The 20,000-nt window shown below is 37.8% G+C and overlaps 1 protein-coding gene across 4 annotated transcripts in view; it reads left to right on the top strand.

Moving 5' to 3' along the window:
• BNC2 (basonuclin zinc finger protein 2) overlaps nt 1-20,000 on the top strand; it is a 326,513-nt gene that overhangs the window by 47,523 nt on the left and 258,990 nt on the right. Inside the window, exon 1 of one of the 4 annotated variants that reach the window (XM_064437885.1) lies at nt 12,400-12,445. The exons of the other annotated variants lie outside the window; for them this stretch is intronic. The gene's annotated coding sequence lies outside the window, so the exon portion shown is untranslated. Of the gene's footprint in view, nt 1-12,399; nt 12,446-20,000 lie in introns of those variants that run through there. 4 annotated transcript variants of the gene reach the window in all.

Genomic DNA, 20,000 nt, shown 5'->3' with positions numbered 1-20,000 from the left:
GATGGAGAATCCTATTGTAAGAATCTTAATTTGCTAAGCTTTTACATACAGTTAGGTATACTGATGTCTTCTGGAGACTGCATTCAATGCTTAGTGTGTACGTAACTTGGGAACGTTACATTTCCTTAAGAAAAAAACTATTTCATTGTGCTATGGCTTGGGAGTAACTCTTTGTTATCAGGAAGAGCATCAGAAAGAATGCTGTAGCCTGACATCCTCTACATAATCACAAAATAGGTATGTGAGCAGTTCAACAACATTGACAGCATTGGTATTACAGTATGTTTCCACTGTGATCTCAAAGCCAACTATTGAGACCTGAATTGAGTTCCCTCAATCTCTTGTATCTTTTCTTACTTTTCTGCTAAAAGTCTCTGCAGAAAGCCAGTCTAATACAGCTATAATGGTAATATTTGTGATAGGACTCTTAAAAGTGAATTAGCTTAAGGCCAAGAGTTTATTTCCTGAAGACCACTACAGAAGTCCAGTAGTGGCTGCAATGTCACTCACTTGTTGCTCCTCTTGCAGATGAGTAGGAAGCTTTGGTTCAAAAACACACAATGGTAAATGTAGGCCTGGGCTATGCATGAAGTTATGTATGACTAGTTAGACTAGGGGCTCACAAAACTTTTATAACCAATAGATCAAATGCTTCTACCTTTCTTGAGAGCTGCCAACCCACTGTTATTAATATGTAAACCACTATAAAATTAGTCTTGAGAGTGGTTTGCACATTATTATCACAACCTTCTGTGAGAACCACACTTTGGAAACCACTGAACTAAAGAGATTATGCCATAAATGCCTACAAAATTTATGTATGGATACTGTGCCTGTTCTAAACCCATGCAATGCAGGTTTGGCTGTTGTGCTCATATGCCTGAATGTGTGAGCTAAACCACTGTTACCTTTAAACCAACAAAAGAGGGTTTATGCTTACCTTTCACCAGTTTAGCTAAATCTGTTTATGTTAGAGCTCGAGGGCATTTCTGCCTAGTGCTCATTCAATTTGTGCTTTGTAGGCTACTGTGCCTCCAGGTAGTTGTTTAATGTTAGTCAGGGTGTTAATTATGACAGTGAACTATCTTTGGGTTGAGGAGGGAAATGAATTATAGTCAAAATGCCCAGCCAAGTGACTGAACATTTTGAGATGTCCTAATGCAATGACAGCCTGCAAAGTGAACTGGGTCCACTTCAACATATATATAGGCAAACAGCTGTCTTAAAAAAAAATCATATAAAGCTTTTAGCAAAATTACATCCAGAGATTTAGCCAACTTTCAGATTTTTTTTATTAATATGGGAAGGTGATAATTATTTTTCAAAGGCAAGGTGAGTGATTTGGATTCTCTTGAGACGGCATTGCGGTTCACTGGTTGTTGTCTCATTTAAGCTTGGAAGAGCAAACAGATCCACTGAAAATACAAGGAAAAGACTTCTGTTGACCTCCCACAGTTACAGAAAATAACATATACACCATCTCATATTTTGCATGCCAGTCAGTATTAGAAGGTCCGTTTGATGAGGCAGCTGTGTTACCACCATATACAAAGTAAGTATACTCCCTCCTTAAGCAAGGCAAGAAATGGAGATCAAATTAATTTGCCTTCTTAGGACTGCTGTTTGGCCAGTGAAGCTATAATTTTTTTCCTTAAATCAGTTACTTCAGCTATGATAAAGTAAAATGATTAATCTGGATGGGCTCAGGAATGCAATTTAAAGGTGAAAGACTCCCTTTAACATGTTTTTTAACCACGTAGGGTACTTTCTTCATGAGTAGTGAATGTATCTCTATATCAGGCAATGGAAGGATGTGTAGTAATTCATTAGGAATGCAGGGCAGTGTAGTAATTCAGAACTACTAGATCAGGTATTACAAGCAATGCAGCTTCCATGCTACATTGCGTGGTCTATGTCCAGCTGCTTAAGCACACTGTAACAGGACACGTTAGTCTAGGAAAATTGCTGTAGAAAAGCAAGTATAATAATTTCAAGACCAGAATGAGTTTAATTCAGAGCTGGCATGGGTGTTTCTCCAGAAACTGTCTGGAAAGATAGGCAGGCACTGAATTCAAGGGAAAAATTAGGTGCCCTGATACACTAACTTGTTTGACATCTGTTCTTGAAGCCACTCAGCATTTGCAGGTTTGCCCTGAGTCTCCCTAAAGCTATGTGCTTCTGTTACTGCCTGTCAAGCACCTGTGTCTTCCCAGTGGCTTCAAAAATCCCTGAAGGGAGTGTTTTAAGTGTTGAGTTTGATGTGGTTCTTGCTCTGTAATCAGTTAAGAGTAATCAACAACTTATACCATCATTTGCTTGTTAGAATCTTCACAGAATCTTCACAGAATCAAAAGAATCAGGGTTAGTAATCTTCAGATAAACAGTGATTGTGAAAGTAGCAAATGAAAATCTTTGGAGTCTCTCTGCTGCTAGTTGAAGTGACCAAACAATGCACAAATGCATCCCGCCTCCTTCCCTTTGACATGATAACTCTGTAAAAGAACAGACAACACTGGGAGAGGAGAGGAGGGTTAGTTTTATTGTCTTGGCCATTCAGTTGTTTATTGTTCCTTCTAATTAATGGTTTATATTTATTGCCTCTGTGAAGTATGGTGAAAATTTAGGCAGTGAAAATTCTAGTATATGTTCCTGGTAAGAGATTGGAAAATAAACAGTACTTGCAGGGAAAAAGATGATTTGCGTATAGATTGTGGAAGAAAATGAAACTGGAGTTCTTGAATCTTGTTATGATGTTGTTGATTTCTTTGCAAGTTGTAGTGATGTGAAGCTTTGTCCATTAGATACATCCAGGCTAAGATAATGAAATTAGTTCACAAAGCACTGAAGAGCAAGCTCTTTCTGTCTATCTACTTTGGCCAACTGTTGCAGTTACAGTGACTTTGGAGGCTGCTGTTTCTCCATGGAGCTGTGTAAAGTTATCTGTGGTTCTGTTTAAGAGGAAATGCTAGAGTGATTCGCACCTCACTAATACCTCTAAAAAGCAGGGGAGGACTGAATAGGGAAGATAGTGATTTTTGTCTGTCTGATTCTTGTGCTGCAAACTTTGCAACAGTACTGGCTGCAGTTATCACAGGACAAGTGGAATTTGGTTCAGGTAGACCTTAAGGAAGAAGCAGACAATCATTAAAAGAAACGGTGAGAAACTAGGTCAGAGAAGTTATTTAAGGCTTTCGCCACACCATATATGCAACAGCTAAAGTGGCAATTAAAACACATGAAGGGAGTGGAGAGGTTAACTGAAAAATACATGGAATAGTGTAACGATATGATTAGCAAAGAAGCTATGTAGTTCTGAAGTGTGTTGGCAAGTAGAGACCTGGCTTTGGAATTATCTTCACCTGATCAGGTCACTTTCAGCTGTGTTATTTCATGTCGCTTTATAATCTACTCTCTGTGGTGCCATAGGCACATGCAAAATAAGATTCACAGGAGTTATTTCCTTCTGCAACTTCTAAAATCTCCTGTAACAATATCATAGAACCATTTCTGTATTTTACTTTATGTGAAAACACGATTTCTTTCACTAACATCATATTTAAGGCACATGATGGAAAAAAGGTGTTTTTTAACTTGTTACACTGTATTTAATTTATATGCTAGAGAGGGTGCTTGTGGAGGGGTCACAGGATGTGTAAAATCACTATGATGTGGGGAATAAAATCGCACCGGCACTGACAAATCACACTGGCAAAGTTGTAGAACTATGTTCACCCATCACTAGGCTGTACAGAAATACTGTTTCTATTTACAAGATCCTTTCAGGCACCTGTCTGATCTGCAGAGAAGTTACTACACTACCCATTTAATATTGTCATGACTCACCGTTATAGTTATAGTTGTGTATTTGCAACACTGATGATTTTTAGGGCAGAAACCTTCAGGTCAGCCTCGCGTTCCTAGGTGATTGATTGTTAGATGAGGAAACAATGAAATTATTAGTGAAATATGCAAATGGATTTACTTCAGTCAGTATGTAATAAGAGCATGTATCTCTCTGATGGGAAACAGGATACTGGGGTCTGAGGCAGTGTAGGTCTGAGGCAGAAAACAATGAAAGAGCATCTAAGGTTTAGGCCAAAGTTTGTGGTATGAGGTGATGTTTTAACGAGGTAGTATGACAAACAGAACCATCCTCTGAGCTCCTGAATATAATGTTACAAATCTGCATACTGTTCTTCTCATTTTGCTGATGCAATTCTTCACTCTTTCTTGATCTTCACAGTATCTTGCCATATCTCTGAACCATAGAGAAGCAATGGTTTTCATTTCGCTTCAGTTTGAAAATAATTGGAGGAAGTTATCACCTTTATGAAACATAGCCTCATTTTTGCATGCTGGTTAACTATAGAGAAATGGCAGCCATTGACTGTGATGACAGATGGTGGCCATTTTGCACAGGGAATGACCTGAGAGCTGGCATCTTTTTGCATGACTAGCAGAAAAGCATATCCAAGTAAATGTAGTTATAACAAATCATTATATAGGGTTCTTATAAACATGATTATACATGTTAAATTTCTGTTAAATTTCAGCTCCAGCTAAGGCCTCATCTGTGTTCTCGTTAGTAATGTGGGCGCTAAAGTGCTCCTGCTGCCAGTAGGGTCTATAGCAGTGTTAATGATATGGTTTCTTGACATCTTCTCTGTCTGTTCCTGTGCGTCCATAGAGGAATCCCTGGGTATGAAGACAGATCATAGTGGAAGACAGCAGGCATTTGTGTCAGATAATGACTGGAAGCAGATAACGGCTCATTTCTGCAGTGGAATGACCAATATTTGAGGAAGTACAGGCTGGATATCCTAACCTGAAGCCTTCCTCCTTCTTATGTCCTCCCTATTCTCTTTCTTGTTCATTCTCCCACCTCACTCTAATAGTCTTGCATTTGTTTGGAGCGGTGTCCCTCCAACTTGTGCAATACTTATCCTGTGTGTATGTTCATGCTTATTTATGAGAGGTTGCATGTATTTAGGAAAATTAGTGCCTGTGGAAATGGTAGTGTGTTTATGTATGTACATGTGCATGTGTACATATTTCAGAAATAATATCCACAAGTGGATAATCCTGATTTAGACTAAAAACCTGTACTGAAATATTTGCAACATCTCTTTTTATTTTAAATGTTGCCTGCCAAATGATGAGTGATAATTGCTTCATAGTCTATATATCACTCCCTGAAAACCTGTAGTATAACCTACAGAATCATTATAATGAAGAAATGAAGGTTAATACAAACTGTGTCGACTCTTACTGTAAAAAAAGTAAATAGATATCTAAATCCAGGTTAATTCCTGACATGATTCAGCTGTAGCTGGTGTAGTTATACTAGATATAATTTTTTGTTCCCTTTGATGTTATGATCCTTGTTCTGCTAGTCACTAGTGAAAGATTAGGTAGAACTTGATTTTAGTTCCAGATGTACGTGAAAGTCTGTTCTCTGTATTGGACCTGGGAAAATTGTAACTATACAGCAGTGCACAGCAGTGCAATGATGTTTCTTTGGCTGAATTTAATTTTCCTTTTCACCATGATTTTCCCATTTAATGCTTTCATGTGAGAAGGTTACTCCATGGAACAGTAGGACAAAATATTCTGAGGCCCTCTTTAGTTTTTAATCCTTGAAAATCTTCTAGCAAACTGAAGTTATAACTGTACGCTACATTTTAAAACAGAGATGTATTAATGGTAGCAATATGGTATAATTGTTTGCATCTAGTTGAGTGACAAAATTGCCACTACTTTATATTCTTACTGGTAATTTTGTTTGATTTTTGGTAGTCAGATATCATGGACCAAAAAAAAAAATCAGTCTCAATTTGTGGAATTTTCTTAATTTAGTTTATTGCCAATTATCATTAACTTTTAATTATTGACTCCAATATTGAGAAATAAAGACAAAATATTTAAACAAACACTTAGAGAGACAAGCTTCAGCTTCCCTCTGGTCACGTCTGCTCCCCCCTGCTGGTCTCCAGTCCCCTCACATGGTCACAGTTGGTCCCTTGCGCGAGGTGATGGTGGCACAGGAGACTGGGGTTCGTGTGTAGTGGTTATTTTGCTTATGCTGTTCATTGCTTCTTACTCAGTGGCTCAAGAGTGGGCTGCTCAGTGGGCTGCAGTCCCCTCAGAGCATCCCTTCTGTCCCCTTACTGCCCCTGCTCAGGAGTCTCTTTGCTGAGGTGCCTCTTTGCTCCTGCCCTGTTCCAGTGTGTCCTCTTTTTCTTCAATGCCTCTCCTTCCCATATTTGTTACCTCCCTTTCTGAAACATTTTCACAGAGGCACCGTGTGCTCTCTGCTGGGCAGTTTGGCACATGGTGGTGGGTCTGTTGTCTGTTTTGTCCATTGCAGAGCTGGCTGGGACTAGCTCAGGGCAGTCCCAGACCTGGTCCAGCACAGGTTGCCCTGGACCCACCCACCACCGACACCTGCCAGCTGTGCCCAGTGCATGAGGTGACTGCCAGAAGGAGGGTACAAGTCAGGCTACACATGAGCACACTGTATTACGGAGAAACACTGATGTGTATCTTATTCTCTCTTCATTTCTAAATGAAAAACTATGTGCCACTGAGACTGTATAAACATCTAGCATGCATTCCTATTTTTTGTGCTCTTTGAGAAAGAATAATAAAGGAGCCCATTTTTAAATCAGTCCTTGTCTTATCCGTTTAACTACCCAGGCTTTGCATTTTCCGCCCTTTTCTTTGTGAAAACTTGTCTGTCTCTGCCTGTCTATAACTTTCATGTCCCCTTTTTTGTTATTCAGTAGAATTTGATACATACCAAACATAAAAGAATTGTTCTAAAAATAGGTAAATGTTTTTCCTCATGTCAGAAGATGTAAATGCACTCAATCTTCCGAATGTAGAGATTGCACCTTCTTTTTATCTGAAATCCCAGTGAAGCGAGGAAATGCTTTCAACTTGTCTTTTCCACGCAATCACCTGATTTAGGGTTTATCAGAATATTTTGGTACTGAAACCACTAAGAAGTAACATTAGTAACTAAACTATGCTGTGCCTCCTGTCTGTGCTCCTGTCCTCTTACTTTGTTCTCCTTTGTTGTTACCCCATTTACTGCCTTCCACTGTTTCATATCCATTTCCTCTTTTCTCTTTCGTCTGCTTCACTTTCTTCCATTATTATCTTTCTTTGCATTGACTCCTCCCTTGCTTCCTTCATAGCCGAGTTTCGCCTTGTGAACCTCTCTGTCTCCAGTGGACTATTGGCTGCTTTTCTCAGCAAAATGAGAAATGTAGTGCTTTCAAGTAAGTGTGGCAGCCTTCCAATGGTGCCAACTCAAAGAGACCTGTTGGGACTGGCAAAGTGAACAGAGCTTTGTATCATCACCTCCATTTCCTTTTCAGAAGAGGGACCTGGAACCTGCTGTAGCTTGTTTTCCCAAAACTTCCGTAGAATGTCATTACAGCCTTCTGGTGGGATACATAGGAAATTTCTGAGCAACCTTCATACATACACATCATGACTTGCTGTTTGGACAGAAGTGTCCTGAATAACTTCCTTTGTCTTTCAATAGATCTGGTTTTCTGCCAGAAATGTTTCCTAATGCCATCTTCTGTATATTTTGTCACTGAATCTTTATGAACGTGCTTTTGAAATGGAAATCAAGCTGATCTAGAGAACACACTGACATCAATCAATAAAGCATTTTAAAATTGATATTTTAATACTAAAGTAACGCTATGCATCTTTAAAATATGGCTAAATTGGCTTCAGTGTGCGGACTGTGGAACCTCAGTGGTCACTTTTTCTCCAAAAATTTGACAGCAATGACATTCACTTTCCCTTTTTAGGTAGCTGTTGTTTTGTTTGGTTTACCATCTGAATGCTGAAGATATTCTTTCCTACTGAGTGATTAATCTATCAGTATTTTTTAAAGTGCATTTACTAAAATATGAATATATGTGCTCCTTTAAGTCCATTCACGTATTATTTTTTGAGAAATTTGACTAAATTTCGTTATTGAGGGATTTCCAATGAATATACTTTTGTATGAAATTAGAGTCTTGTCTTTTTTACTGTATAATCCCTTGTATCTGGATATCCCATCCTACTTCAGATGGAGTTGAAATTACATCTGTTACAAAAAATAATCACAGTGTACACTACTTGCAGTTGACTGATCTGTGTCTGATTAAAGTGAAACCCCAAATAAGAGGCAGAGGCAGTGATGAGTTCTCAGCCTGTAGTGCACCACATGATTCCAGTGTGAAACAGTATATTCATTTACATTTGTTCATACTAACTTGTAGTGAGCTATAAAAACAGCATGTTGCTACTTAATTGATCTGGGAGGCCAGTATTATTAGCCTCAAGCTTCCCAATATTTTCTTCACAGTTCCTGAAGAGAATTATGCCTGTGAAGGAGGTGTTTAATCCTGCCATCAACCTTGCATCATCCTGTATCTAAGCATCTGTTTTATACTTTAATGCGTTCATTTTATTCTTTACTGTCTTCCTTCCTTTTATGTATTTGTAGAAAGCCTTATTATTCTTCACTATATTGCTTGCTGTCCCCTCTGATACTCTGCTTTCCTCCTGTGTAATTTTCTTTTTTACTCAGTCTAGCTCCCAACATGTATTTTTCCTTTAAATCATTTCTTCCTGATGTTTTTAGTTGCATCTACACCACATTTTTCATCAATATTTCTTCTGTTGCCTCTTTACTTTTGCCATTTAGTTATCTGGGGATTTTTGTCTCCTTAAAAAGGATGCTGTTCCATTAGACATTTGTTAGTACATCTTTGAAACAAGTCAATTCTTTTTCCACGCATTGTTCCTTTAAAGTTAATTCTTGACTTTGGTCGCTTACTATTTCTTTTGTCCTTAGAAACTTGTCATGTTAAAATTGCTCACTGGTTTCTTAGCCTTTACATCCTTCTTCTCTTGAATTATGATGTAAGAATTTAATGTATTCTGTGGAGTCACATTTTCTTCCTGAATTTGTGGGGCAACTGGGCAGTGCAAGGGCAATCCTGTAATCTGTGTAAGTCCAGTGCAAATATGGGAGGAATGGAGGCTAACAGAGGAGACTTGTCTGCCTTTCCATTCTTGGTTTGTCCTGGACCATTTTGGCCTTTACTATGATGTACTAGTTTATGCTGACCTCTGGCCATCCATGACAACACTTTCCTGAACCACCCCTCCCATGATTGAGGGTTTGAAGATCATGGTACAGGAGTACCAGGAGCTAATTCTGCAATACCTCTGGAAATTCCTTCTATGCAGAGGAAATTTCCAGTAAACCAGTTAAACTGCTTTTTTGCTTTTAAGCTGGAGTGATGCTTACATAATTTGGAATTGATTTGCATTTACATTTTCTACACTGCCTACAGTACTGGGAATGTGATTGAGAACTTTAAATGCTGAAATAGTATAAATGGAAACGGGATCATGACAAGACATAAGATTTGGGCAAGCAACTTCAATTTGTGTGATGTTTTTTATTTGGGTTTGCTAATGGGCAACTCAGGAGGAAACTGTCGCCTAAATAACATTCTAATAAAACTCAGTTCTCCTGTTTTGTTATGCCTACCAGGTGAACTAAACTCATCCTTGATTTTTCTCTACTGAAATCAATGGAGTTGGTGTATTACCAGCTTTTTTCAGAAAAGAAAAAATACTACTGGAGGGAAACTGGGTGTTTTTTCTTCAGTGAAACACAATGTTTTCCTCTGAAAACATTATCTTCATATTTAGAATGTTGATAAAGCAACATACTGTTATTTCATTTGTAAATTGCACCACCATAAAATATTTTTGGGTATATCTCTACCTAAATATGTCTCATGTTATAGTGTATCCTATGAAGTGATTTACTGTAGGATTCTGAAAATTGTTGAAAATTTATGATTCAGTTCACATGTAATATTCTAGCTGTTATGTCCATATTCCACTGTACTACAGTACTTACAGATAAACACTATACCATACAGTATACCTCTACTTGCATTGTACAGACCAATAGCAAATTTGGTCTACTTAATTCTTCATATAGTATTAAGTAATACAACATTTTATGTAACGAATACTTATTGTAGCTACATAGATCTGAACTTAGTCTGTCACTACAATGCATCTCTTTGTGCTTTGTGGATTGTGATCCCATCGAAGCTTCGTAGTGAAGTCAGTGTAAGGCTAATTCCTCTTAAAAATCACAGATCTTACTGTAAATCTTACACCATATCTAAGAGCAGCATGAAGCTCATATAGTTGATATTTAATCTTTTGAAAGACAGGGCAGTAAGAATTTGATTTAAAATATATGTGTATTTCTTTTGAGAGCAGAGGCTCAACCTAAGTGACACTTCTTGATTTAAGGAAGACTCTGAGGGTGACCTGACTTCTCAATGAAAAGATTATGTCCTGTGTCAGGGCTGAAAGATCTGGATCAATTACTGTGTTTTACTAGCCATGCAGAAGTAGATGGAGCTTTTTAGTCAGCCACTGGTATTATTCTTGTGCATCATAATATTTGAATTTGATGCTGCTTTTGGGGGACACTGAGGTCAAATTGTACCCATAACTTCTGCCTGAGATTCTGTGGTGCCACATTCTTTGTTCAGATCTTTCACATGCCTTGTGGGTCTTTTTGTCCTTGATGAGCCATACTCATGAACAGTGGATACTACTTGAGAAGAATTTATTGGTTTTGATATCCTTATTACTTTATTTTTCTTTTTCTTACATTTTAATGTTTATATTTTCTTGTTTCTGTTTTTCTTCCTATCCGTGAAGAAATTGATCTAGATTGGTCTTCTACAAAATCTTTTGTCCTGTAGCATAATCTGGCTTTGTAGAAAGTATTCAAGATGCTTTGCTTACTGGTTTGTCTATACCTAAAATTTTATTTGGTTTAGTGAAGTATGAAATAGGAGTAGTGATCTGTTTTACATAAGTTAATAACATTTGGTATTATAGAAGTAAGTATTCCTAATTGACTCCCCATTCCTGGAGAAAGCGTCTTCATAGAAAGAACTGAATCATTCAAGAACAGTTTTCCTGCAATTGCTGTCCTTGAATTTTTATTCCCAAATAGCTGAATGTGTAGACAAGCTCTCACTTAAAAAGTCAGTCTTTGTGCTGTTATCCATTCTCCTAAAGTGTTCATGTGCCTGGGGGTCATAACTTATATGGGCAAGATAGCTGAGATGGTGAAGTACATAAGACATCTGTTAAATCAGATGGAAAGAAAATAAAACTTTTCTCAATGGCAGCGGCCTGGGCAAAAAGGTCCACTGCTCTGTAAAGGAGACACCTGCTCTTTAACAGAGTGCTTTATCAAGTGCTACAGCACAGAGTTCTTGTTCAGGGCTGATGGATTCTTTGTAAAAATACACTGCGTATGTTGAAAAAGTGTATTCCTTTTATTTGTTTTTACCAAGGGAGGGGGAGTTCCCCCTTTCTTCTTACACCACCTTTAAAAACAAAATAAAACAAACACTATTTTCCATTCCTGTTAATGGCTGAGAGTTACTTCACATCCATCACAAGATGCAGAAATGGGACTGAGCAACAAATCATTCCTTCTTATCTCTGAGCCTCATTGTAGGTAATCTAACCTGGCCCGGACCTGAATGTGAACTGATGTCTTTAGTTATTGTCTTGGAATAGAACAGCAATAGCTAATGGAGTATTGTAAAATTCTAAAATGTCAGGTTAAAAATCCTCCTTCTGTTGTGCATAGTATGCATTTTGTAAGTTTTTGTGTATGCTGCAAAGTCTGGCATTTTCCTATGTTTCTGAGAAAAGGAAAAGTTGAGCCTTCAATGGTTAAAAAAAAAATTAAATATTCTAAAGTTATAAATTAATTTGATTAAGTTATGATCCAGTTTCTCAATGGTACAGGTAGTAGGCAATGTAAATCAGACTGGCTCCACTGACATCAGAACAACTGCATTCATTTACAGAATCTAAGCAATTATCTAAAATATGTCTTGAAATAGTTGTTGTTTAGTGTTTGATCCTGCTTTGTAAAAAGGCTTACAAACTTTGTATTCTGGCTTGGACTCTCATTCAGTTTGTGTAGTTTTGCTGTTTGTAGAACCACCAGAATTTATTTAGGTGTGAAAAGCAAGATACCAATTTGAACTGCATAGAACTTAGAATCTGTTAGCTTGGAAAGCATCAGTTCAGAAAAATTAATTCTCCATCTCTGGAGAGCTGTATTTCTGTCCTGGTAGTTCTCACAGCATCAGATTTTTTAAACAGATATCAGTCCCTTCTTTAAAGGAAAAATTCAGATTTTTAAATTAAATATAATTGAAAATATTTTAAAAATGAAAAATACAATTAAATGCAGTTAAAAATACTTTTATGGAACTAACATCTTCTGTATTTTTGTCTGTATATATACTAAGGAAACACACCAGAAAGAAGGACGTGGAGAAGCTATGCCAGATGAAGACAGGTATCTGCTTCTTTGAGATTACTTGGTTAGAATATCTCTGTATACCAAAGGGGAGACCTTCAGTAAGACTTTGCTAACATCAGGAAGCAATACTTCTTGAAATCTGACAGATCATGGGGACAGCAGCAACAATGCAGCTCGAGTCCCATCAGCTGATTTGCAAAACACTGTCTTTAATTACTTTAATGTATAGCTAGGCCCAGTTTTATGTGAATTTTTCAGACATTCTTGTACTCAAGAGCCAGTTATATTTCATTTTCATTAATGAAATCTTAGCTTAATAATTTTAATTTGAAACTAAAACATTGTCATCCATAATTTTAACGTGTTGATTGGTTTCATTGTATGATCGCTTTGTGGGTAAGGAGGAGGTTTTACAATTATGTTTGTGTTTGGATTTAATTTGTATAGTAAGTTAAGTATGAGATTTATGGATTGCAATGTGCAGAATGTTTTATTTACTCTTCCAAAGACTATGAGTACACACAACATCTGAATTTGATCTTTGGAAACCAAGTTCAGAAAATACGGCATAATTTCATGCTAATTGTCTCCCTTAATTGCACCTTCCATCTGCTTATTTGCTAGTTCTGTACTTAAGTCATTACAGTATTTATTACTTGATTTCTGGTTGTATTGCACTTTCCATTGATGTACTTATTACTTGTAATATCTTTGTTTTGTTTTACTTATATATTATCAGTGTCCTATTCTTGTGAAAACATACACATTTTAGTTTTGTTGAGTTGCAGTTTGCAAAAAAGAATGTATTTTCTTCTGTGTGTGAGAATACATAGGAAAGACATAATAATTTAGCATTTCTATGTGGGCAAGGTATGACCTGTTCATTCAGTCTGTTGATGTTTTGTCTGCAGTGCCCAAGTGGCACTTTGGAGGTAGAAGTCATAAGGTGCCATAACAGACAGGGTCTATCGGTCTATCTGTTCATAAAAAGTGCCTTTCACTATCAATTGTAATAAAGGAAAGATGTGATGTCTCAGCCATATCAGATACATGCTTTATTTCTAAGAATTACAGCTCTGGACAGCTGTCTTCTGGCTCTGGCTCTGTATGCGGAAGAGGTTACTTGGCATTCCCCTACCATGTTGCTGGTGGAACAATTTGTATGAATGCTGTCACATTTAGTTTGGGCAGACTTATCCAGGTTTAAGTTAATGTGGCTGTTGAGGGTGGAGGGAGGTTGCTTTTATTTGACTGATGTAAATGAGAAACGGCTTTAGCAACTATTTCGGGAGCAGGGTAACCTCCCTTACAGAGCTGGTGATACAGCTGTGGGGGACATCAATGTATCACCTAAGATTACTTTCTTTCCAACTACATATGAGGACGTCCAATGGAAATTGGAAAATTGTATCTAAATTCTCTGATTAAATAAGACATGTCTGAAGAACTTCTATTTAACTAGGTATTATAATCAGAAAGTTAAGCGGTGCACATTATATGGAACCCTTCTGTTCTCAGTGAGCTTAGAAAGAAAGTTTTAGTCCCCATTACTGAAGACCAAATGATACTCCCTTTTCTTGGTTTGGTGTGGGAGGGAGGGAGGAAGGAAAACACTGGAGTTTGTACATGAGGTTTTGCATATATGTGTTGTAGGCCTTCCAGGAGGTTCATGTATGTGTGTTTTTAAACAGCATACCTGTTATGCCTATCTAGTCCAGCAAATGTCACACTAATTTTACACTGCTTACCTGGAATTTTTTGAAAACTTCCAGGTTACTAAGAATCTCAAAGAAGAATTATTTGCAAATGAAACTTGAGTCGCCACTATATAGATATGACTAAAGGTAGCAGAGGCATGGCTTCAGCATCTAGTCTGTAGCGGCAACCTACTGCAGGAACCTCTTTGCTACACAATCTTGTCTGCTCTGGACTAAAGCAGTAGTTCACTCCACCACTAGCCTCCATACCAGAAGGCATACTTCTTTTCCAGATGAAATTGCAGCATATGAGTTAGAGAACTTGAACCCAGGGAGACTGCCTTTGCAATCTTAATGGGCCCAGTGTTCATGATGAAAATGGAAGTCTGGCAGGAGCTGCCACACTGAAGAGCTGTGTGAGAGTGCAGCTTAGCTCTTTTGTGATAACCTGGTCAAGTATGTCACTCTGAATGTTTTCATTTGTAAATGCAACCTATTAGAGTTTATCCATGAGATATGCCTGCTTGTCAGGTGAGCAGAATAATTAACTGGTGAACATATCAGTATGGAAAAATGTGGAATGAGAGAAGGGAATGTATTCTTGATGTAAAGATGGCACAATACTGGAAGAACATGTTTGTACATGGAAAATATGAACAGAAAGCCTAGAAAGATTTAATTACAATCCATAGAAGATGCATAATGCATGCAGAAAATTTCATTGTAAAAAAATGGGTTGTTTGCTAATTCTGAAAATATTTATCCCATGCCTATAATGCATGTAATGTAATATGTCTGTTGCCCAAATTTGCCTCTCAGATAGTATTCACATTTCAGAGAGACTTGAGTGTATTTGAGGAAATAATTCAGCCAAAAATATTATTCTTTTTCAATTTCATAAACCTCTTTATAGATTAATCTGGTGACTCAGGTGAGGAGAATGAATGCGTAATTACACTTTCTGGTGTTGCTTTTAGAACAACTCTACTTCTACCTGCTGATTGTTCAGTCATCTTACACATAATACCATTTTTCATAAACTTATCAACAGTAACTAGTGATAGATATCACACTTCTGTATTACTTAGCAGAAAATTATTTTAAATAGCCTCTCTTCATTTGTTCAGTGGCATACACTTTCTTGATGTATGTTTTAATCCTTGTCTCAGCTTCCTAGCTACAAAATAGGGTGGATAAAGCTTTTCCCCCCCTCCCTTCTTCCTGTGCCTCATCTGTCTGTACAGGTAGCCCTGGGCAAGAAGAGTTCCCTTTGTTCTTTGAGCAAAACCTAGCAACATCAGGGTTTCTTCCCTGACATTTTTAGTCACCTGCCACTTCCTCTGGAATGAATATGTAGTCTCCCAATTCTTACTTGGAATAGAGCTTTCTGTATCTGCTTTAGCTTTACCTTTAGCATTTAAAATAAATGTTTTTCTGCCTCATAGGTGTCCCCCTACTCTTTCTGTGTTCAACTGATAACACAGATGTATCCCATACTAAATCAAGCATAACGTGCACAGTTTTTGATCTGTGTTAGTAAACAGAGGTCTTTCATATACCATATGCTTTCTGTCACTTGTGCATGGGGTTTAGGGCCTTCAACTGGAAGTGACAAGTAAATTACGCTTAGGAGCATAAAAGGATAAGACCACAAAAAAAGTTAAAATGTAAAAAGGCTTCTTGCGGATAGCCTGTTTGACATGAGGTTCATGAAAGGTGAGAATAAAGCACATTAATTAGTGGCTAATAAGTAAACCACTGCCTTGATAGATAGGAACTCTGAGACTGCATCAAACTACCCTCACAAAATATCTTACAAAGGGACTAATTTACAGGGCTGCACACAGTAACAAAGTATTTCTGTAATTACTGTTGAGAAAAGTCCCTTGTTCTTTGCTGCTGTCACTGAGAGTAGTAATTCATAGTCTTCTAGGAAGACTTGATTTTGTTTTGTTTATTCACAGTGAAGTTTTTTGCTCTTTGATGGCATGACGTATGGTCCTTTTCAGCTGTTAGCAATTAAGAGATGGTCTCAACTGGGCAAAAAGGCTTTGTGACATAAGGAATATTTGCCTGAAATGTTCCCATGTGACCCATGGGCTTGGTTACATGCTGAACGGGTGAAAAAACCATGGCTTTTGTTAGAGTGACAGGCAGCAGAAGCAAAGTTTAACCCAAATCCTTTTGTAGATACTGGAAAGTCATAAGCCTTGAGATGACACTGGCACATTCAACATGCTGTGTGATCTGGGACTCTGTTGCTTGTATCACTGTGTGAATGTGTGTACAGTGTAAACATTTTATGAAGTGCAGTTTCTGATCCATCGGTCTGTCTGGGCAAGAATGTCCCTTGATACTAAAAAGAACAGCAATCAGGACAGAATTGGTCAATGTGGCATGTCTAATGGTGGGAAGATATTTGAAGGACTCACTATAGACACAATAGGCTCTCTAAATAGCCTCTTTGCACCCGGAGTCTTATTGCAAACAGGTTCATTAAGGAGAGACATTCTGACACACAGCATCACAGTAATGAAAGTAGCTCTGTTTTTCTAATATTGTGTCTTGCCACTTCAGTTATGCTGCTGGTACAAGATTTCCCTTGTGTTGTTGTATATTTCTCTAGAAAAAGAATCAGTCTTCATAGAATATACAATTATTTTGTACAGGAATATATAACTCATACCTAAGAATCTGTCCTTCCTGTTTATGTGCACTAGTGCAAAAATAACTCACAATCACATCTTCAAAAGTAAAAATGCTTTCACCTTTGATATGAAAGGCTTTTATATGTTAAAATGGTTATAACACAAATATATATATACACACACAGTTGAAATATACTTTCATGAATACACAAAGTCAGATACTATGTTGTTTATGACCAAAAATAAAATGAATATTTGTAATTTTTTTCTCCCATGAGGCACCTTGGTTTGTTCTGCTTCTTTTTTCTTTAGGCACTGAAGTATAAGTTCATAGAGAGGAAAATCAAAAGGTTATAGTTTATCCTACTTTACATATAACTGGTGTGTGACTTAAGCTGTTGGATTGGCTTAATGTATACTTTGAACATTACGACCATGGGGGGAAAAAAGGTAATATTGGTTTAAAAGTGGATATGGAAAATTTAATGTGCTCAAGTGGGAACAATGGCATATTAAAAAAAAAAAAAAATTCATGACACAGATCTAATAATTCACTTGCCCCTGTAGGAATGGGGTATCAGCTCAGATGCCGCTTGGTAGTTTATTTTTATATACGCCCCTGGTCCCTGCTGTATATCCTTCGTATGGGTTCCAGAGAAAAGAAAGAAAATAACCTGCAGGGAAATCAGCTTAGAAACCTTTCATTAAATACATTGTGTTTCATATCATGTCGCTCACAAAATCTCCAAGAAAGATAGAAAGTGTTATCAGACTGCATGCGTAAAATATGATATTTGAATACTATAATTTGCTGTAAGATTAAGGACCAAGGGTATAGACTTATTCGTTATTTCATTATTCACTTATGCTTGATGGATAATGCTTCGGGGGTTCTTTTAATTTTTTCTTGCCTACCACAGATATGCAGTTTTAACTTTTTATTTAATGCTGCAGAAAACATTGCTGTTCCCCTAAGCTTTACTGTCCTGCTTGTTTGCTTTTTAGTGGTGTGATTATTATTCTTTTGGAGGGGTTTTATATTGCTTTTAAGTTTGGTGCTTGGTTTTTTTTTTCTCACAGCCATATACAGTAGTTTACAAGTAGCTAAACTGTACTTTTTATAAAAGAAATTTAAAATTACTTTTTGGCAGAAATTAAGAAATGGTCCATCTGTGATTGCAAATAATTATTTGCTTTATCTCAAGGTAAGAAATTTGTAATTACTTTTGTTAATCTGTATTGAAAAATAGGGTTGACAGAGTACATACTATGGGGGCTTCAAAAATCTGTGTTTTTTGACTGTTCATGAAGCATAGCTTGATCAAGCCAAATTTGGCCTGTGACTGCCCCTGCACATAAAAAAAAAATCATTAAATAACAAAAAGCAAACTTAGGTTGCTGAACATATTGTGGAATTTTTTTTTTTCTGAAGTATTATTACATGTTAAATTGTGCATTTTCTTACATGGAGTTGGTGCATGTAGAAATTCAGCTGCATTTGCACAAGTGGTAATACTTGCACTAGTATTGATCTTATTTGTGGAATGCCTAAAAATGGCTTCGTATAGTGGTGGTGTTACTGACAATGAGCCTGTTAGGATTCCCCCCGTTTTTCTTCCCTCTTTGTCTACTTATATGGAAGTAGCTTCTTCTTTCTTCTTATTTTGCCTAATTTAATATTCATCAGTGGCTATCATACATAGGGAGTCACACAGACTACAGTGCCTTCTATTCCAAAGGCCACAGGCTTAAACTCCAGCTAATTCACAGCAGAAAAATGTAGCTGCTCTGCCTGTTAGCTCCTCCCTGGCTGGGTGGTATTCTCTACCTTGTAATTTAGAAGTCTGTAACAGTGACAGGTGAGAATGGAAGTAGTCCCCTCATGCCTCCAGAGCTTGTTCCCCAGCAGCAGCAGTAGTAGTAGTGTTGAATTCTGTTTCTTCATCTGTTTGCCACCGTCTCTGTTACCAAGTCATTTCCAACGCTTCTCTCTCTAGCCATCTATATTCTTACATCATTGTAATGGAAGCCAAATACCAACTGCTGTTGTGTATGAACACATTGATAGTGCTGCATCTCCTCTTTGGAAAGGCATAGGCACTTTTTTTCTTTCGTCCCTTTTTTTTTTTCCTAACAGAACTGTGTGGTTTTCTTTGGTCTTTTATTGTATGAAGAAGGCGGTCTCTAAGAAGCCAGCCTTGCATGTTGTAGCTGGGGTAGTGAGGCTCAGGCAAGCCTGGTCTCTTTTAGTTCCATGTTTGTGAGTCAGCTATCAAGGGTTCTCTGCTGAAGATGCACACCCTTTTTCCTCCAGATGGTGACTGTCTATAGTAATGGGTGCTTCCAGAAGCAACCTGGGGAAGTATTTAACAGGTGCTTAGAGTTCCCAAGCCTTAACATTAAATTTAGTCCAGTACTCCTTTGAGAAAATGCTATAGGGCACTATGTTGAGGTACTGTCAACAGCCTGTGCTACTAAACTGACAAGTGCTGTACTCTGAGCTACAGGTGGCTTAAATTTCTTTTTTAAACAAGGTGTTTTTCTTGCTCCAAAATTATATTATTCAAATCTACAAGTCATTCGTGTATTAGGCTTACCAGATGTATGTAGAAAAAGGTGTCTTTAGCAATCTGTGTGGGTGTTCAGAGGCAGCAGGATGTGACTGAACTGGAATCACAAAATCACAGATGATTGAGGTTGGCAGGGACCTCTGGAAGTCATCTTGCCCAACTCCCTCCTCAGACGAGGTCACCTATAACCAGGATCCTGAACGCCACCATCTCATGGTCATTGCAGCCAAGGGTGCCTTCAGCCTTCACATCCCCAGTGAGCCTTTCCTTGTTTTGTGACTATTAAGTCCAGCAGAGCACCTTTCACAGAATCACAGAGCGGTAGGGATTGGAAGGGATGTCTGGATATCATCTTGTCCAACCCCCCTGCTTAAGCAGGTACACCTGGAGCAGGGGGCACAGGAATGTGTCCAGGCGGGTTTTGAATGTCTCCAGGGAAGGAGACTCCACAACCTCCCTGGGCAGCCTGTTCCACTGCTCTGTCACCCTCACCGTAAAGAAGTTTTTCACATATTGAGGTGGAACTTCCTAAGTTTCCTCATTGGCTTCTCTATCACTTGGGTCAGGAAGGTGTCATCAGTCTCTCCAGGAACCTCCTGAATTGATTACGTTCTGCTCTTTTGTTCCTTCAGTAGTTATCTGGGAGATTGCTCTTTAATGAGGACCAGTGGCTGTG

This window comes from Phalacrocorax carbo, chromosome Z (assembly GCF_963921805.1).
Source record: "Phalacrocorax carbo chromosome Z, bPhaCar2.1, whole genome shotgun sequence".
Lineage (NCBI taxonomy): Eukaryota > Metazoa > Chordata > Aves > Suliformes > Phalacrocoracidae > Phalacrocorax > Phalacrocorax carbo.
The sequence above is the reverse complement of the archived record's forward strand: the minus strand, read 5'-3'. Positions and strand labels throughout refer to the sequence as shown.